This window comes from Euprymna scolopes, chromosome 3, assembly GCF_053919585.1.
Source record: "Euprymna scolopes isolate OS-2025 chromosome 3, ASM5391958v1, whole genome shotgun sequence".
In the NCBI taxonomy this organism is placed as follows: domain Eukaryota; kingdom Metazoa; phylum Mollusca; class Cephalopoda; order Sepiida; family Sepiolidae; genus Euprymna; species Euprymna scolopes.
In genome coordinates this window covers 89,912,750-89,933,450 of record NC_136484.1, presented here as the reverse complement: position 1 = coordinate 89,933,450, position 20,701 = coordinate 89,912,750, and positions in this window count along the sequence as shown.

The window sequence follows — 20,701 nt, the reverse complement described above, 5'->3', positions numbered from 1 at the left end:
AGCATTGTTTACAACTGTTTCTGCACAAGAAAAATGAAGTTTTTCATTGATATGTGACATTGGACGAACATTAATTCACCGCTTCATTCCTGAATCAAATCAATAATCAGCTTAGTAGATAGCACTGGGTAAAATCTATGTGATCAAAGTCATATACGTCAACAGGTAAGTATTTGGCCTCCATATTTTAGTATTACAAGGTCCATCGATTACCTTGAGAAAACAAGTACTATTAAAAAGACAAGTAAGATAAAAAAAAAAATATCAGAGTTTTATTAATATATTAGATCGTGTATTTAAACTGTGCCCAGAGATTATATGGTATTGCAAAATATTTTAATGTAAAATCCATAGATATATGTAATTCAATGAAATAAATTGAACTATTATGTATAGCGGGTAAGCAAAAAAGATATTAATCCAAATTTTAATTTAATTTTACAATGATGTAAATAACTATATAGAATTTAGTAAAAAACTAACAATGATGTAAATAACTATATAGAATTTAGTAAAAAACTAACAATGATGTAAATAACAATATAGAATTTAGTAAAGAATAAACAATTATGTAAATAACTATATAGAATTTAGTAAAAAACTAACAATGATGCAAATAACTATAGAGAATTTAGTAAAGAACTAACAATGATGTAAATAACTATATAGAATTTAGTAATGAACACACAATGATGTAAATAACTGTATAGAATTTAGTAAAGAACTAACAATGATGTAAATGACTATATACATTTTAGTAAAGAACTAAAAATCATGTAAATAACTATATAGAATTTAGTAAAGAACTAACAATCATGTAAATAACTATATAGAATTTAGTAAAAAAACTAACAATGATGTAAATAACTATATACATTTTAGTAAAGAACTGACAATAATGTAAATAACTATATAGAATTTAGTAAAGAACTAACAATCATGTAAATAACTATATAGAATTTAGTAAAGAACTAACAATGATGTAAATAATTATATAGAATTTAGTAAAGAACTAACAATTATGTAAATAACTATAAACATTTTAGTAAAGAACTAACAATGATGTAAATAACTATATAGAATTTAGTAAAGAACTAACAATCATGTAAATAACTATATAGAATTTAGTAAAAAGCTAACAATGATGTAAATAACTATATAATCAAAGAAATTAACAAAGGAAAGTTTTTTCTTTAAATTTCTAAGGATTTGAAAAGAGATCATCAAACAAGCTAGAAAATATTTCAAATGCGAATTCAGCCAAGGAAAAGAATGCTCAGGTTTCAGGAATTTAATAAAGCGAAAATATCAGATATTCAAAGAGAAGTAATAAAAAAAACAAAACAAATGCGTCAAGTGCATTCATATTTGAGGCCGCTTGAGCTCCTATAATGTCAAGGGAAATAAGGTGGAAGTCAATTAGGAAGTTTGCTGATGTAAACAATTCTAATAAAGAAACCCATTTTAACAAAAAACTATAAGGAAAGAAAATTACACTAGGTAAAAAATATATGAAAACTGATTTCAGTAAAATGCTATTTTGCAGACGAATCAAGGATCATCTTCGATGGGTTCAAGGATAAATTTGCAAGCAACATGATCCAAGAAAATTTTTCAACAAGTTTGGAATTATAATTTGTGGAACCTTTTGAAATGAAAGACGAGGTTAAAATGAATTCCAAAAGTTACTGTGATGTTCTAGTGCAATATTTCTTTGAAATGCTTGGTAACCAGTCTTTAGCCAGATGTAGATCTATGGTCTTTATGCAAGACAGCACACCAAGTCATGCATCTAAGTTTACTAAACCCTGGTTGAAAGAAAAGAGATGTGTTGAATTTTCCCTTATCGACTGGCCTTCAAATAGCTGTGACTTGGATCCCATTGAGAACCCGTGGAGCATCCCCAAGAAAGATATTTATTTTAATGGAAAAGAATTCAATAGCAAGTGTGATCTTTTTGAGGCATTTAAAGTTCTTGCAAGTAACTTACCAGCCTCTAAAATCGCAAATCTAACATCAGATGTTGACAATAGGCTGCTAAACAAAAACTAAAGCAGATGAGGATAATAGTCCGTAAATAAATATATAAAATATACAAATTGCTCATTTCAAAATGAATTCCAATAATTAAATATATACCATTCGGTACGGACCAGACAATGGAAGATCAGATAACAAAAAACTAGGATTCATAAGACCAAAAAATCCAACCTTGATCGCCTCTTCACAGTGGATAAAGACGTTGAATTTCTACAGTTCCAGATGAGTATTGTCTGAAGATAGCAGTTTCAATCCTAAAGGATTAGTTGGCCAAAACGTGGTGAGACTAAAACAACATTGGGAGGCAGTAATTACTGAAGGTACAGTTAAAGATTCAGCCTTCCTATCCCGTCGCAGTTAACCTCCTGACGAAGGCCAGATGAATGAGTTGGCCGAAACGTCATGAAACAACAACTATAAAGATGAGGATAATAGTCTGCAAATAAATAAATAAAAGAAGCTGCTAAAAGTTATTGAAAAACGAAGCATTTGTACAATAAATGTTATGAGAATGTTAATATTTTTTTGTTAAAATAATTTTATTTTTAAATAAAGTGTTTTTATGTTTTCCTTTAAGAAATTGACGAATTTTCATTTGTTTTTTTACATTAGTTTTGCGAGGAAAAATAATGTAAACGTATCCAAATCAATACTTGCAAATAAATAACTGTTAATCAAAATAAGTCTGTTTTATTAACTGAGTAAATATTTTTCAACCAAAAAAAAAATAGTTATCTCTGTCGCTATATATCTACGTTATACATTGTGTAGAATATAAACAACACTATAATAGAGCTTTTAACATTAAAAACGCAACTCTGTATACCAATTTATTACTTGTATTTAATCTCTAGACGTAGTTTTATCTAGACACATATTATTTAGGTTAGGTCTAAGAGCAATACTCAACTTTTATAGGTTCATAAGGTTATCTGGCGAATGTTTAGACAGTAGTGAGATATCTTCTGGAGCGGTAGAAGGATCCCACCATCTTTCCAGCGACCCTGGCTACAGACTTGATGTACGTGTTCCATTTCAGATCAGGAGTAAAGGTCAAGCCCAAAAGCTTGTCAAAATATTGAGCTTCTCCTAGCCGAGAGCCATCCATTACAATTGATACCAGATGGGGGATCAGAGCGTTGATGGTGTAAAGATAGGAGTTTGGTTTTAGATGCATTAAAGGTAACCAGCCACGTCTTCCCCCACTGAACTACACGCTCGAGATCAGAGGAGAAAGAATCAGAGAGAACTTTGTCATTTACAGCCTTTGAAGTGTTGCCGTAGATGGTCGTGTCATCAGCATAGATGTCAACGAATGATTTAAGTATGTGTTTAGGGAGATCATTGATGTAGATCAGGAAGAGAGTTGGGCCCAGGATGGACCCCTGAGGGACTCCAGCATTAATACTGCAGGCTTCTGATTTTTGGCCATCTATTTTATTCTCATTTGAGCACTTTTCCGATATTATGCTACCAAGATATGGAAAGTGATCTACTTGCTCAAGAGGAGTGTCATTTATGTGAATACTTACTTCCTGTAAGATGGTATTGGGTACTGGTTGTACTAACACTTTTGTCTTACCGATATTAACAGAAAGTCCGAAGCGTTGGTAGGCTGTTGTGAACTTGTTTACGGATCTCTGGATGTCTTCCTTGGAATGGCTAATACAATGTTGTCATCTGCATATTGAAGTTCTGTGATGTGTTGGAATTTCACAAGGCTTTGAGATTTTAGTCTAGCAGGCTTGAAAAGTCCCCCATCATAATGGTACCTAATGTTCACCCACGGGTTGTTTGGGGGAAGTTCGTGCAACATTGCAGCAAGATATAAGGAAAAAAGGGTAGGTGCAAGGACACAACCTTGTTTTAGTCCACAGGTAACTGGAAACATTTTTGTTTCCTTGCCCTGGTGCGATACATATCCTGACATGCCGTCATACAGTGCCTGGATGCGTTCTACAAAATGGATTGGGCAACCAAATTGCTTGAGAACTTTCCACATTGCATCCCTTGGAACGCTATCGAATGCTTTTTTGTAGGTCATAAAATACAAGAAAGAGGGGTTTTCTATTGTTCCCTGCTTTTCCCTGCAGCTGTCTTGCACAGAAAATCATATCTATTTTTCCCCGAGAGGCACAGAAGCCGCACTAAGATTCTGGGAGGACTGATTTCGTGACTTGCAGCAAGCGATTCAGTAGTATGCAAGCAAAGATTTTTCCCATTATGGACAAAAGGGCAATCCCATGGTAATTGCTACATCATTTTCAGTCACGCTTTTTGAAGATGCTTACTATTACTGTGTCTTTCAGATCCTTTGGTACTTGACGTTCTTCCCACATCTTAAGAATGGGAGTAAATAGTCTTGTTTTGAGATGTTGTCCATCAAGGTGGATGAGTTCGGGGGCTTTATTTACTTTCATTTGCTCCATCACAATTAGAAATTCTGTAAATGATGGTGGTGCATTCATCCATAATTGCACTGGGTACTGCGGGGCCATTTTGAGAAAGTCCTCATCTGCAGCAGATTCTTTATTGAGTAGAGTGGCATAATGCTCCTTCCAACGATCCAGAATTGATTGTGGATCGTTGAGGATGGTGGCATTGTCTGCTGCAAGGAGTGTTCCGGTTGAAGATCTGATGGGGCCAAAAAATTTTTTTACATGGAAATTTCTAAGGTTGCGGGCTTCTGCAAAATCCTCCAATTCTAAAGCTTTCAGCTGCCACCATTTGTTTTCTAGTTCCCGTAATTTTGATTGACACTGTTTTTTGTGATTTCTGTAGATGTTGGTTTTAAGCCGGCTTTGAGGGTCTTGTTCATGAGCATGGCAAGCGTTTATCTTTTCTTGAATGAGTTGATTAATTTCAGCACAGTTTTCATCAAACCAGTTTTGATTCTTCTTTTTCTTTAAACCGACTGTGACTTTGGCTGATTCATTAATGATCTTACTGATTGACAACTATTCTTCTTCCAGGTCGCAAGAATTGGTTGGGTTTATACAAAGTTGTTGTTTGTGGTGTGTTGATATTTCGTTTTTACCTCTGTTAGGTGAAGTTTTGAGAGATTATATTTTTTCTGAGGTTGCTGTTTTAATTCAAATTTGGGCTTCTTTCTGGTGGTATATTTAGCACGTGTGATGACCAGACAGTGGTCAGTCCAACAGTCATCTACACTTAGTGCTGATTTAGCAATATGGATATCCTTTTTATCTTTCTGGCGGATGATGACATAGTCTAGAAGGTGCCAATGCTGAAATCGAGGATGTTTCCATGTGGTCTTAAATCTATTTGGGAGCTGGAACAATGTTGGTAATGAATAGTTCAAATTCTAAGCAAAGTCCTAACAACAGGTGGCCGTTTGAGTTGCATTTACCAAGTCCATGCTTCCCAATGACAGAGTTCCACTGTCTATGGTCTTTTCCCCACTCTCACGTTAAAGTCGCCCAGCAGCATTAATTTGTTGCATGGTTGGGCTCTGGTTATAAGCTGGTGAAGCTGCTGGTAAAATTCTCGTTTCACTTCACTGTCGGCGTCTAGGGTTGGTGCATATGCCGAAATGACAGTAATGAAGTTATCAGAAGGCAGTGGGACTCTAAGAGACATAAGTCTCTCATTTACAGCTGTTGGTGTGAGCTGATGATCATGCACGATATGTGACTTTATAGCAAAGCCAACTCCATGTATTCTTTTTCATCTTTATCCCTTTCCTTCCAAAAGAAAGTGAATCCTGAGCCCTTTTCTTCCAGCTTACCTTCCTCTGAGAGTCGGGTCTCGCTTAGTGCAGCAATGTCCATATTAAGAGCCATGAGTTCCTTTGAGACCAAAGCAGTTCGTCGTGCTGGTCTGTCTGTATCATTGAGATCTAGCAGGGTCTTTATGTTCCATGCACCAAAGGTTAGATTTGTGGATTTGTTTTTTGAATTTTTCTGGTTTCAACCACAAAATAGGGTGTCCCACCAGATGCGGCTTTCCAGTCAGGCACAGTTGTGACTGCCGATTTTTAGCCCACATGTTCGAGGGCCTTCCCTATTCAGGGTGGGCAATGGTTGCCCTCAATAGGCCTGCCCAGTCGTAGATGCAGGACCGAACCTCCGGATAGTCACAGTTCCAAGAGAAGGCGACCATCACGCGTCCACCGCCAGTGTGCAGGTCCAGACTAGGAGCTCCAAGTTTCACCAAAATCTGCTCCCTTCGCCCTTGTATCATCACTGCTGGTCCTGATTGTAGAAGAGAGAGCAAATCAAACCAAAGGAAAGAAGGAAAAGCCATTGGCATATGAATTTGTTTAGGGTGGGCATCAACTTGGCAGGAAGAAACCCACACACTGTGGTTCCCAAACCTTCCTTCGCGGCACTTGTGGGAGTGATGTGCGATCAGGGAAATGGGGTTGCAACGGACAGCCGGAAAAGAAAACAGTGTATTTGTTTGTTAACCGCCTCATAGCCAGTCTGTCTGGCTATTGGGATATTTTAAAGTCAGAGTTTTCCTCTCCTAGCCTTATCCTAGCCAAGGGACCCGCAAGGCAGCAGGGGTTGGTGGTGTGTCAGGGCATGTCCATACGATTGGTGGGGCATATCATAGTATCTCTGGGGCCCCCCCTGCTGCTCCGAGATCCCCTGACATTTAGCCTGGTGCTGCAAGGCACTAGTATCCATGTGTGGCCACGAGGAGGCATGTCAGAGATCTTAACACTGGAGAGGCTAATTATATTGGCAGAGAAGGCTTATGTATTCTGCTTTTTATTCACCTAAAGGCTAGCCAGTGGCAAAAGCTGGAAGTGAAAAGCATACAAGCAAGAACTTAGCACTAACGTTGCTACACTAGATGCATCACAGTGCCCTGTGTTTCTACACACACACACAGGTATGTCTTCAGAAAATCCGCTTTTGTGATTACGTTTCAATCCTTATGTTTAGAAGCTCTACGCTTGTGCAATATAACTACGGAGAACATTTGCGTGAATCAATAATAATATAGCTGTATTCCAGTTGTATTGCTTGGGGAAAGGAGTGGCTGGTTACTTTTAATGCATCTAAAACCAAGCTTCTGTCTTTACATCATCAACATTCTGATCCACATCTGGCATCAATTGAAATGAATGGCTCTCGTCTTCAGGAGGCCTCAAGTTTTGACAAGCTTCTGGGCTTGACCTTTACTCCTGATCTGAAATGGAACACGTACATCAAATCTGTTGCCAAGGCCGCTGGAAAAATGGTGGGATCTTTCTGTCGATCCGGTAAATATCTCACTGCTAATGCTATTCTCTATCTATATAAGAGCCAGGTACGTCCAAGGATGGAATATTGTTGCCACATCTGGGCAGGAGCTGCTAGAAAGGACTTGTCCTGCCTTGATAGAGTTCAAAATAGACTTCGTAGCCTCGTAGGAGATATCCTTTTCTCTTCCTTGCAACCTCTATCTCACAGAAGAGATGTTGCGAGTTTGTCTCTGATGTATCGTTATTTTCATGGAAGGTGTTCAACTGAGCTTCAATCTATGGTCCCCCCTCACCAAACTTTCACAAGAAACACTCGTCTAGCTGTACACACTATCAATAATTCCCCCCACTCTTTATCTGTGCCTAAACCTAAACGTAGATTCCATGAACAAAGCTTCTTTCTTAGAACTGCACGCCTGTGGAATTGTCTTCCGTTTTCCTGCTTTCCAGCTGACTACAATATGGTTGTGTTCAAGTCTAACATAAATAAGTTCTTGATGAGCCGTTCTATATAAGTTATCAAATTTACCAAATTTTCATTACTAATGATTACTATATTGTCCAATGTCTACTGTACACTCTTTAACCCTTATCCTTGAGTGGCCTCTTGGCCTTGATAAGTGGTGATGCCTATGTAAAAAAAAAAAAAAGATCCAAGTTTTTTTTATCTTAACAATTGCCTCATAAGGACTTGAAAAACTTGTTTTCATTGATATGCAATAAAAAAAAGCCATTAGTTTTAGTATTTCAAGCAAGTAAACAAAACTTTCTTAACTAATGTCCGAGTTTTTGCATGAATTATTTTGAACAAAGCTTCAATTATAACAATGTTATATTATATATTTCATATAATATTTTATACATAGCTGTAAATAGGAATGTGCGTATTAAATGACTGGTTTTATTTCATACTTTGCTGGTTTGAATGATGTCTGTTTTAGATAAAGTTAAGAATTTGACTTTGGTTAGTTGAGAAATAAACAGATGATTTTCAAATGTGAAGTACACTAGGAAAGCACACGAGAGATCACGATAGGTATCCACGGGCATGAAATAAGGAATGTGAACAATACAAGAAAGGAAAACCGGGAATATGATATAGAGGTTGTGTTCAGTTTCCGTTTTGTCTCCCCTTGGATCTTCCGACCACTCTGTTGTATCAGTTAAGATAAAAATGAAATGTAAAAAGTTTTCAGGCGTACCTCTCCATAGTACAGTATATCAATACTCTATGGAAGACTGAGATAGCTTCTGTACATTTATATCAGATCTACCCCTGCGTTCCATGTTTAAAAAGAATGTGTCCTCTATAGTATCAGACCTGACAGAATGGTTAATTGTAGGAATTGACCGTTTCATAACCTCGAAAAAGTTCCAGCGAAAACCTAACAGCCAGCCATGGTTCTCTCCAGAATGTGCTGCTGCCATTGCGCACAGAAATCACTTTTTCCATTGCTTCAAACGTCATAGATGTATTGAGACTAAAGCCGCTTTTAGGACTGCCAGCAACCATTGTAAAAAAGTAATAAGGAATGCACAAAAGTTTTATGCTCAATCCATCAAGTTGAAAGTAGCTGAGCAGCGGCTTGGTTCCCACCAGTTTTGGCAAATAGCAAACAGAATCCTGAACAGAAATGTGTGCTCTATCTCAATGAACCTGAGGTAATCTCGTCAGCATCAGAAAAATCCAAACTCTTTGCCAAGAACTTTGCAGCTAATTCTACCCTTTGCAACCAAGGCCACCAATATTTCCTCCTGTATCAGAAACATGCTATGTGATATACAAATACCTGTATGCGATGTTGCCAAGCTAATCAAAAACCTTGATTCCAGTAAAGTAACTGGCCTTGACGGTATTCCAATTATAGTACTCAAAAAACTTCAACCAGAACTATCGCACATACTAATAAAACTGTTTAAACGTTGTCTTAAGGAGAATTGCTTCCCATCACCTTGGAAAATTTCATCAGTATGCCCTGTATTTAAGAATTCAGGTGATCGCTCATCTCCCTCTCAGTACAGGCCAGTAAGTCTCCTGTGCATCATGAGTAAGTTGCTGGAATCAGCAAAAATAACCTTCTTAATAACACACAATATGGTTTCCATTCTGCTAGATCTACATCAGATGTGCTTACAATTATATCTCATAGGATTAGTGAATCTCGCGACGGAGGCAACCTTTTTAGAGCAATTGCTCTTGATATATCAAAAGCATTTGATAGGATATGGCATAAAGGTTTACTTCACAAGATCTCCAGCTATGGTATAGCTGGAAATGTCTTCTCAATTATCAAATCATTTCTCTCTGATAGGTTCATAAGAATAGTTGTTGATGGGCAGAAATCAGAAGGTCACCGTATTAATGCTGGAGTCCCTCAGGGTTCCATCCTGGCCCAACTCTCTTCCTGATTTACATTAATGATCTTCTAAATCACATCCTTCCATCATTCGTAGGCATTTATGCTGATGACACTACCATCTATTGTAGCACATCTAAGACCGTAAACGACCAAGTTCTCTCCAATTCTCTCTCCTCTGATCTTGAGCACGTACAATGAGGAAATGAGTGGCTGGTTACTTTTAATGCATTTAAAACCAAGCTTCTGTCTTTACATCATCCATGCTCTGATCCCCATCTGGCATCAATTGTAATGAATGGCTCTCGTCTTGAGGAGGCCTCATGTTTTGACAAGCTTCTGGGCTTGACCTTTACTCCTGATCTGAAATGGAACACGTACATCAAATCTGTTGCCAAGGCCGCTGGAAAAATGGTGGCATCCTTCTATCGATCCAGTAGATATCTCACTGCTGATGCAATTCTCTATCTATATAAGAGCCAGATAGTCCAAGGATGGAGTACTGTTGCCACATCTGGGCAGGAGCTGCTAGAAAGGACTTATCATGTTTTGATAGAGTTCAAAATAGACTTCGTAGCCTGATAGCTGTCCTTTGTTCTTCTCTGCAACCTCTTTCTCACAGAAGAGATGTAGCGAGTTTGTCTTTGCTTTATCGTTATTTTCATGGAAAGTGCTTGACTGAGCTTCAATCTATGGTTCCCCACTCGCCAAACTTTCACAAGAAACACTTGTCTAGCTGAAAACACTATCAATAATTCCCCCCCACTCTTTATCTGTGCCAAAACCTAAACGTAGATTCCATGAACAAAGCTTCTTTCTTAGAACTGCACGCCTGTGGAACTGTCTTCTGTTTTTCTGCTTTTCAGCTGACTACAATATGGTTGTCTTCAAGTCCAATGTAAACAAATTCTTGATAAGCCATTCCCCTTAAGTTAACAAATTTACTGAATTTCCATTACTGACAATTACTATATTGTCCAATTTACTACTGTACACTATTTAACCCTTATCCTCGAGTGGCCCATGGGCCTTGATAAGTGGTGATGTCTATGTAAAGAAAAAAAGAAAAAAAATTATGATGAAATTAGCTGATGCTAGAGAAAGGCATGAGATGACGGTAATTTGAGTGTATCAAATAACAGGTTTAGTTAAAAATTTCTTAAAGATTACAAATTATAGCAAAAGCAGCTGAGGAAGGTCGGAGAATACAATGGTCGAAGAAAATAGCAACAACAAAGATTAGGATAACAGAATAGAAAAAAAAAACGTACATTATGTAAAAAAAAACAACACTATACGATTTGAGAATTATAAAAAAAAAAAGTGTGACTCAAGCCTCAGATCTAATCCTGACAACTACATCCTGATCTGATTTAAGCAATTTTAACTTAAATACGAGTACTGATAAAGTCACAGTGATAAATGAAATACCTTTTTTTTTACTAACGAGTTAGGATTTATTAAGCTCAAAGGCCACTCAAGGATAACGATTAATGAGATGAATGAATTGTCAGTTGAATATTATAAGAGGATTGAAAATTATGAAATGGAATTAATAAAGTTTGATTCTTATGGAGATGGTAAGTAGTTGTTGAAATTAGATTTGAAGATAGGTATGTTGTTGTAGTGTGCAGGAAAGCAATCCCATAGTAATGTGCTCCACCTATGAAAAGTTTGTATTCTTATTATTATTATTATTTGGATTATTCAGGTTACAGTTCTCATCTTGAGTGTCATTTTCACAACGTAACCACTGACCTTCTTTAGGTGTATCGATAAATTCGGGAATCTTTTTCATCAAACGTGGGAATCTGCACAGAATTTATTTTATCCATGAGGATAGCATGTTCTCGTTCTGTCAGCCATAACTGGGTTGCAGTGTAAAATAATTTGCAATTGTATTCTTAGTATTTTCCACACTGAGGATTGAACCATCAACTTCCAGAAGAGTGTCACTTACAAGTGCTTAATCCATTACGCCAGTAAGAGGCTGTAGTAAAGAGACCAGAAAAGAGCATCCCCTACTAGGCTGCAAAGTTGATTATGTGTTTTATAAAGGCAAGAAAGAATGCTATCTGTGATATATCACCGCATGTAGCTACAGTACTCTATCTTAGGATGTATTTAATTTTTTTATAGAAATGTATTTGTATAAATACAACCAATAAAACAATAACTAAGTATTGTACTTAACATAAGTTAAAATTTAAATTTTTTAAGGGAGAGAATGAGGAGGTTTCCATTCCAGTAAGAGTTTATTATGGAGGATGAAAAATGGATGTTTAGCAGAATTTTATTGGATAATTATTTGTGTGTGTGTATATATATATATATATATATATATATATATATATATATATATATATGAATCATTATGAATTATGGATAATTATTTGTGTGTGTGTGTGTGTATATATATATATATATATATATATATATATATATATATATATATATATATATATATATATGAATCATTTACCTAAAATTCATCATGTGCTCCTAATATTCGTCTCCTTGCTCTGGTTAGCATTAAAAGCAAAAGCGTCCTTGGCAGTTGTAAGTGACAAGTTGCCTCCCTCTTATATGTGTTGACATGTTGACATATAAGTGACAAAGCCAGAAATAGGCGCACAGATTTAGGGTTTGCTGCTGATGAGAGAGCATGGCTTCCAACTTGTTGGCTTGTAGAAAAACATACCAGATACTGTCACGAAGTACTGGTTTTTATACACAGAGCGTAGGTATACATGTGGCTAAATTTGAACCCTGTATTCCCACCTGTGATTGAAAACACGCTCTGAGACACACAAATATCTGTGCATGATCTTGCCAAGCTTATCCAAAACTTTGACCCCAGAAAATCAACTTACCTAGATAACTGTTTAAACGTTGTTTTAAGGATAAATGCTTCCCAACACTCTGGAAAATGTCATTAGTTTGCCCCATATTTAAAAATTCTAGAGATCAGTTATCTCTCTCTCTCTCTCTCTCTCTCTCTCTCTCTCTCTCTCTCTCTCTCTCTCTCTCTCTCAATACAGACCAATTAGTCCCCTATGTAAGATAAGTAAGCTGCTGGAATCTGTTTTAAATAGAGAACTGGTCAACCACCTCGACAAAAACAACCTACTCAAAGACATGCAGTTTGACTCCTGTTCTGCTGGATCTACAGCTGATATACTAACTCTAATATCACACAGGATTAATGAATCTGTTGATATTGGTTTCGTTTCTAGAGCAATTGTTTTTGACATATCAAAGGCTTTTGATAGGGTATAGCATAAAGGTCTGTTTCACAAGACCTCCAGCAACGGAATTGCTGGAAATGTTCTTTCAGTTATTAAATCATTTCTCTCTGATAGGGTTATAAGAGTAGTAGTTAATGGACAAAAATCAGAAGCTCATAGTATCAACGCTCAAGGTTCCATCCTGGACCCAACTCTCTTCCTGATCTTCATCAATGATCTTCCAAATAACATTCTTAGATCACTCATAGACAGCTATGCAGACGACACTACCATCTACAGCAACACTTCAAAGGCCAATAATGACCAAGATCTCTCTGATTCTCTCTGTTCTGATCTTGAGCACGTAATGCAATGGGGAATGAGGTGATTGGTTAATTTTAATGCATCTAAAACCAAGCTTCTCTCTTTCCACCATCGACGCTCTGACCTCGATCTGGCCCCAACTGAAATAAATAGTTCTCGTCTCAGAGAAGCATCATGCTTTTACAAGCTTCATAGTTTGACCTTCACACCTGAAATGAAGCACATACATCAAATTCGTTGCCAAGGTTACTGAAAAAGTGGTTGGATCATTGTACAGCTACAGTAGATATCTCACTTCCTATACAATTCTCTATTTGTACAAGAGCCAAGTACCTCCTAGAATGGAGTACTGCTGCCACATTTAGGCAGGAGATGCTCGGAGCTCCTATCCTGCCTTGACAGAGCTCAAAACTGGCTTCAAAAACTGGTGGATGATGCCATTTTCTCTTCTCTGCAACCTCTTTTCCACAGAAGAAACATTGTAAGCCTGTCTCTATTCTATTGTCATTTTCATGGTGACTGCTTTTCTGAGTTCCAATCTATGCTCCACTCTTGCCAATCCATCCCATCCAACGCAGCCGCAACTGAGATTGAACTCACTACATGAGTTTGTAGTGTAATTCAAATCTAGTCGGTAGCCAAATACTTGATGCTCCGCCAGGGCTATCAAGGGTATTTTTTATCGTGATGCCATCAATAGATGGGGTTCCTACCATGGCTTAAGCAAGTCCCATCTACCCTCGAGAGAAGGATAGACTGTGCCAGTTTCTCAACCTGGTATTTTACCTCGTGGTACACACAGTGCCTTGCCTTCCCAAATGGTCACCCATTTGGTACTGGCTTGACTCAACGTTGCTTAAGTTTGGTGATCTGGCGAGAACTGGCGTGTCAACGTGATTGTGCTATAACTGTTGCCAAACTTTTACAAAAAACACTTGTCTAGCTACAACCACTATCTATCTGTGCCTAAATCTAAACGTGGATTCCATGGAGAAAGCTTTTTCCCTAGAACTGCCCACCTGTGGAACTCTGTTCTGCTTACTTGCTTTCCAGCTGACTACAATATGGTTGCCTTTAAATTCAATGTAAACAAGTTCTTGCTAAACCATCCCCTGGGATAATCAAATTATACCAAAATCCTATTACTAACGATTACTACACTGTTTGTTGTCCTGATGACTATCGTACATCCATTAACCTGTATCCTCGAGTGGCCTTTGGGCCATGATCAGTGGGGACCTTCCCCCTTGTAATAAAATAAAATAAAAGCATACATTAATTTTTATAAGCTGTGGTGTATTATTTCTTCGTCATTGGCAAACTGTGTTCTTAACGTGTGTTTGTCTGGGTTTTCAAACCAAATTCACACACCCAGATGAAAATACAACTTTCTTTTGTACAACAGCTGTTTCTTCTCATGGGAGTCATTGTGAAGCGTTGGCTTCTTTTTAATATTATTTATAGAGAATGAGTGATTGCGTTTGATTGTGTATTTTTAGATTTTAGTTTGGCTATTATTTGTGTTAGTCTTTTGAAACAGTATTTCATATTTTTGGTTTGGTAATAATTTTGAATACGTCTCGTAAAGGTGTTTTCGGTTTATGCGAATCCGTTCCATTTTATGGAATAACTGACAGTTATTGTGATTTGGAATTATGAATAAAAAGGAGTGTGCAAGATATTCAATGTAAGGACGACTTTTCTTTTTGTATTGCGCTGCCATTGTTCTCATTGTTCATTCATTTATTTGTTTATGATGAAATTGAAGATGCTTCGTTTTAGGTCAGTGTATTTGAATGTATGTGAAATGGGAGTACAGAAATTTCTTTCTTATATTAAAGAATTAAAATACGCCTGTAACTGAAATTAAGCCGTAATTTTGCAGTCATTAACAAAGTCATATGTCCAAAATGTAATATTCCTATTTACAGGGTGGGCCAAAATAAGGGTCCTATCTTTCAATTTGAATAACTTCCACAAAATAAAAGTTAAACTCACCAAACTTTATGTGTGTGTAGACTGACCTTTCCGAGATTTTTTTGAAATAAACAAAACAAATTTTGGCCGAAAAACACTTCTTAAAACTTACATGAATTTATGAATTTTTAAAAATAGGACCCTTATTTTGGCCCACCCTATAGAAGAAATATTTACATGCTGACAAACTTGATATACAAATTTAGCGACATTCACGAATGGCAGGTAACAAAATAATGTAAGAAAAGAAAAATTCTAAATGCTTGTAATAACTGCAACAAATAAATTTCGAAAGCAAAAAAAAAAAAAATTAACATATCATTTTTGAAGTGTAAAGAAAACTTTTAAATAAACAAACACATTATCTTTTAAACTACCTACGTTGATCTAGTGTAAAAAATGGCACTTTGACCATTACATGACGAAATCTAATACATAAACGGCTCTATCTCTGTCTGTCTGACTGTCTGTCTGTCTATCTGTATGTCTGTCTGTCTGTCTCCATATTTTCAAACTCTATCTCCTCCTAAACTAAAAGTTGCAGAGCGGCGCTAGGGCCTCAAATGATTGGAGTTTTTACGGGTCGTTCTTTTACGGGTCTTTAGCGGGTTAAAATTGTTTTAAGGGCTCAAAAATGGGTCAAAATTGAAAAAATCATTAAACATGTTGTACATTTATCTTAGTTTATTTTTAATTTTTAATTTTCAATCCGTTTGTCACGTTGGTACAGTGGCAACATCACCAACTTTAAATGCTACTGTGTCGATTCTAACTGATGGTACCTAAATACTTTTTTTTTTACTTTTGAAATTACGACTGTAATAATATATACGAAATCTGGACAAATTAAAATTCCGTATTTAAGCATATTTTACGTTCAGGCAAAGCCAGACGCTCCCTACTCCCTGCTAGTACAATATATTATAGATATCAAGGAGTATAAGAAGGCTCCACTTCTCTATCTTTTTGATATTCATCTTGTGATCTGCTGGAATGGCAAAATCAAGATCTGGTATGACTTTCTTTTTATTACCTTTTATGATATCTTCTTGCTTGGATGGGTTTATATGTCTGTACATTCACATCCCATAGGATTTTATTATTTTTACTTTCAAGTACTGCCATTGGTTTGTGTGCAGTTTTCTGCATTATTGCTGATTTACTGCTTTCTCTACTTGTATTCGTTTTGGATTAGTTTGCTGCATTCGCTTATTATGTGGTTTATCATTTCGTCTTTTTGTCCACAGAGTCGGCATTTGCTGTTTTCTTGTGTCTTGTCGATCTTTGCTTTGATTTGATTGGTTATAATCACACTATCTTGTGAGGCTGTTATTAGGGATTCAGTTTCACTGCTTAGTTTCCTTTTTGTAGCAATATTGAAATGTTTTTAGTAGTCTCATCGTTTTTTCGTCCTTATGAATCATCCATGTAGCTGTTTCTTTTCCAGTTTTCTTTTCTCATCTTATCCCTTGCCTGTTTTCTGTCCTGTTCATTTTTTCAGTGTCTCGATAATTATCCTTTCTGTGTTCTGTATCATATAGTTTTCTAATTCTTTGTGTGTGTGTGTGTGTGTGTGTGTGTGTGTGTGTGTGTGTGTGTGTGCGCGCGTGCGTGTGTGCGAGTGTGTGTGTGTGTGTGTGTGTGTGTGTGTGTGTGTGTGTGTGTGTGTGTGTGTGTGTGTGTTATTCACACTGTCTGCTATACAAACTAGTCCTCTTCCTCCATCTTTCCTTTTCACATAGTGTCGGTCGGCATCATCCTTTGGGTGTAGTGCATTGTGCATGGTCTTCTGGTCAAGATGCCTCAATTCTTCTTTGGTTTAACCTATAAACGGTATGGAATATCTTACTAGTGGCATTGCCCATGTGTTTATATTTATGTCTATATTTTTATTAGGTTTCTACTATATAGTTTAGTTTCTAGGAATTTTCCTGTTCTTCTGGGGTATTCCTTTCAATATTTTTCTTTCATTTCTGTTGCTTTGAAATGCTTCCAAAACCTGTAAATATTTGTAGGTTTCATGTTTATCTAGTGCCCTCATCTCTGTTTGGTTAGTTCTATGCCTTCTGTTATCTCCAGTTTTCCTCTTCTCATAATTACCAATATGCACTGTTCCATACCAAACTACTAGCTGAAGATTCCAGTCATGTTTATTAGCATCTGTAGTTTCTTTTTAGTTCTTGCAAAAAGTTTTGTACATATACATTAGGTGATTCATTCTTTTATCTTTTATTAGTAAACTTGTATCCGACTTGTCACTTTTTTTAGTATGTTGTTCAGGGGCATCATGGCTATAATGAACATTAATAGTTATAGAGAATCCCCTTGAAAGTTACCTCTTTGTATTTTTATCTTAGTAAAGCATTGTCCATCAGCTGTCAATTCAAGTCTCCACTTTCTTATTGCATTTTCAATTAAATTGATAATCTTGTTTGGTGTTTTGTACATCCTCGTGCATTCTATTATCCATGCTTGCGGGATCTTATCATATGTTTTCTTGTAATCGATCCATGCCATAACTATATTCTTTTTTCTACTTTTTTTCTCCTTCAATATTTTTTGTCTGTGTATGGTAGATCATGTGTTCTTCTTTTTCTTTTTTCTTTTTTTTTGCATCCTTTCTGTTCCTCAGGAAGTAGTCCATGATTATTAAGAGAATCATAAATCTGTTATCTCAGTTGTGTTAAGATTTTCCACATAGTAGGTGAGCATGATATAGGCCTGTAGTTGTTTGAGGCTGTTATCTTTTCTGTGTATTTCTGTATCAGTTTGGCCATCCATTCTGCTTTGTGGACACATCTTTTCGGGTTTTGAATTAGCCTTTCAATGTAGTGTCATGAATTTTTGCATATATTCCATCATGAACTGGCGCTTTCCAGTTTGCTATATTTTGTAGGGTTGTTTTGAGAGCTTCCTTACTGATTTCATTCTCTGTCCCGTCTTTGATGTGCTGTAAATCTTCTTTCATGTCTTTCAGTCATTTGGTATTTCTAGTGTGATCTTGTTGTTCTTCCCATGTCTTATTCCAGTAGCATTTTGTTTCTGTTTTTGTTTTTACATTTTGATAGAATTGACTTTCATTGTTTACATAGGTTTTGTTTTGCTTGTACTGTTCCGATTTGTATCTGTATCATCTTAGTCTTCTTTCTTTTGCTGTTAGTTTTTGCTCCAGTTCTTCAAATTTCTTGTTTAGCCTCTCCCTGCCAGAAACATTTCTACTTTTCCATCCTTTCTGTTCATTTTCACTTTGTTTATTGCTTTGTCTTCTTTTCTAAGTTTGTTGATTTGGGTTTCCAGTCTGAATTAACATTCAGGTTTTGTTGGTTCATTTTCTACTTCAACTGCTTCATTCTCGTTTTTTGATTTATAGATCTCGATCTCCAGGTTTACCATGTTTCAGTTTTGCAGGTTTCCTATATGTGGAGTTTCTATGTATGGGGCTCCAGTGAGGAGTGTGTTTGTGTCTGGTTGCTTTTGTTGTTCTTCTTATTATTATTATCATTCTTTTTCTTCTTCTTCTTCTTGTTCTCCTTTTTCTTCTTCTTCTTCTTTTTCTTCTTCTTCTTCTTCTTCTTATTATTATTATTACTATTGTTGTTATTATTATTATTATTATTACTATTGTTATTATTATTGTTATTATTATTATTGTTTTTATTATTGTTGTTATTATTATTATTATTATTATTATTATTATTATTATTAAATCATTGTGTTCTTTATTTTGAGATCAAGAATGTTTTATTATTCAACATGAAGCAAATTATGCAAAACATTTTTATCTATCTGTCTTGTATGTCTAAATTCTATAAAACTAGCCTGGGGTCCCGGCGTTACCTGGGTGTTTGGAAGTGTGTGTTGAGCAAAACAATTTTTAAAAAAGTGGTCGTAGGCAGGCAGGCTCGAACCTGTACCATGAAGGAGGAAAAGAATGTTAAAAAAAAAAGTAACGTTTTTTCCATTGCACCCATCGCCAAACTGGAAGTGACGAAGGTTTAAATTAAGGCTAGTCAATTGAAAAGAGGGGATGAGTTTCTAAAATATCGGCGAAAAAGCGACCCCTCCCTGTAAGAAAGTGCCCACTTGAGGGTGAAGGAATTAATGTTTTTAGCCAATTTTTCGATATTTGTCGTCCAAAGGATCGATCTTCAAAATGATACCGATCTCGTGAAAATTTGTCGCCACTGTCGAAAGTTTTAGGCATGCATACATACATTTAAGTAGACAGGTGAGATTTATATTAAAGATAAATTTTTTAAATATGAATTCTTGCAATAAAATTGTGATTGGTTTAAAATTATGATGAGGGTTTTGTTTCGTTCATGTGCAGTGTCATTATTTTAAAAACGTTGCCATGGTAACTTATGGATTATATTGAAGGGTAGCTATGAAAATTGACAACTTTAAAATATCAAAAGCAAACTAATTTAAAAGATTCTAGCATTGGTTAATTTAAAAAGGCTGATGCATTTACCGTTAATCTCTCCCTCTTAGACAGATTCCCAAAAAAGTCTATCTCAAGCGTTCTATCCCAACCATTATCAACGGATCAGAGGTCATCTCCTCAGCTTCAGACAAGGCCAAACTATTTGCCAAGAACTTTGCAGCTAATTCTACCCTATGCGACGAAGACCATAAACTCCCCATATTTCCTCCTATAACACAGAACACACTAGGTAACATACAAATATCTGTGCATGAGGTCGCCAAGCTAATCAAGAACCTTGATTCCAGTAAAGCTACTGGCCCTGACGGCATCCCCCCCCAAAAAAAAAAATGTTAAAAAAGCTTCAACCAGAACTTGGTCCCATACTTACGAAACTGTTTAAACGTTGCCTTAAGGAGAAGCTCTTTCCAACACCCTGGAAAACCTCATCAGTATGCCCTGTATTTAAGAACTCAGTTGATAAGTCATCTCCCTCTCAGTACAGAACAATAAGTCTCCTGTGTGTCATGAGTAAGTTGCTGGAATCCATATTAAATAGAGAAATAGTCAACCACCTCAGCAGAAATAACCTTCTTAGTGACACGCAATATGGTTTCCGTTCTGCAAGATCTAAAGCAGATGTGCTAACGGTTATATCTCATAGGATTAGTGAATCTCTTGACAAAGGCTTCCTTTCCAGGGCAATTGCTCTTTAAATATCAAAGGCCTTTGACAAGGTATGGCATAAAGGTCTACTTCACAAGATCTCCAGCTACAGTATAACTGGAAATATTCTCTCTATCATTAAATCATTTCTCTCTGATAGGTTCATAAGAGTAGTGGTTGATGGACAAAAATCAGAGGCCTGCAGTATCAATGCTGGAGTCCCCCAGGGGTCCATCCTGAGACCAACTCTCTTCCTGATCTACATCAATGATCTCCCTAAACACATACTTAAATCATTCGTTGACATCTATGCTGATGACACGATCATCTACAGCAACACATCAAAGGCTGTAAATGACAAAGTTCTCTCTGATTCTCTCTCCTCTGATCTCGAATGAGTGGTTCAGTGGGGGAAGACATGGCTGGTTACCTTTAATGCATCTAAAACCAAACTCCTATCTTTAGATCA